The 1234-nt window shown below is 49.0% G+C and overlaps 1 pseudogene; it reads left to right on the forward strand.

The window, feature by feature from the left end:
• The first annotated feature begins 440 nt into the window (after positions 1–440).
• Positions 441–850, forward strand: LOC126024123 (2-iminobutanoate/2-iminopropanoate deaminase-like; annotated as a pseudogene).
• Positions 851–1234: the final 384 nt, after the last annotated feature.

Below are 1234 nucleotides of genomic sequence, written 5' to 3' on the forward strand. Positions count from 1 at the left end.
GGCTCAGGGGACCATATGGATGCCGGGGATCAAACCTGGGTCTGTCTTGGGTTGGCTGCGAGCAAGGCAAATAAGTGCCCTACAGCTGTGCTATCACTCTGGCCCAGGAATCACTTTAAAAACTTTTTTTTTTTTTTTATCAGGATTTCTATCCTGGTCGGGTTAGTTCAGGAATCCCGGGTTGTGTGTTCAATCATTCTCCAGGGGCTGCAGAAAACAGGCTTAGCCATGACGTCCTTGATCAAAAAGTTGATCCACAGGGCTGGAGAGATAGCATGGAGGTAAGGCATTTGCCTTGCATGCAGAAGGACACTGGTTTGAATTCCGGCATCCTATATGGTCCCCGAGCCTGTCATGAGCGATTTCTGAGTGTAGAGCCAGGAGTAATCCCTGAGCACTGCCGGGTTTTATCCCAAACCACCACCCCCCCCAAAAAAAAAATGGTGATCCACACCACAAAATCTTCTGCAGCTATTGGACCTTACAATTAGTCTGTGATCGCTGACAAGACCCTTTACCCCTTTACATTTCGGGACAGATAGGGCTAGACCTTTCATCTGGCCAGCTGGTACCTGGAGGGGTGGCAGCAGAGGCCAAAACAGGCTCTATTGAACATGTGCGAGATTTTGAAAGCTGCAGGCTACGACTACACCAAAGTGGTGAAAACAACGAACGGTTTTACTGACTGATATCAACGACTTTAATACTGTCAATGATGTCTACAAACAGTATTTCAAGAGCAGTTTCCCAGCTTGTGCTGCTTACCAGGTTTCTGCTTTGCCCAAAGGCAGCCGTGTGGAGATCGAAGCCATTGCTCTGCAGGGGCCTCTCACCACAGCATGACTGAGTGGGCCTAAGCTTCTCTGGACTCGACCTGTGGTGCCATTTTCTTCTTTCTTTTTTTTTTTTTTTGGTTTTTGGGCCACACCCGGTGACGCTCAGGCGTTACTCCTGGCTATGCTCTCAGATGTAGCTCCTGGCTTGGGGGACCATATAGGATGCCGGGGGATTGAACCAAGGTCTGTCCTAGGCTGGCAAGGCAAACACCTTACCTCTAGCACCACCGTGCCGGCCCTGTGGTGCCGTTTTCAAATTCACACCTTAATTTCTACAATTGATCTCCGAATGAGGACGCCTGATGGACTAAGACCCTCTGCAGCTCTAACAAAAACACCTTGTGATTAAATACTGAGGAATTGGTGGGAATGAAGGATGGGAGGAGAAGAGGACTCAG

The sequence above is a fragment of the Suncus etruscus genome, chromosome 12 (assembly GCF_024139225.1).
Source record: "Suncus etruscus isolate mSunEtr1 chromosome 12, mSunEtr1.pri.cur, whole genome shotgun sequence".
Classification (NCBI taxonomy): Eukaryota; Metazoa; Chordata; class Mammalia; order Eulipotyphla; family Soricidae; genus Suncus; species Suncus etruscus.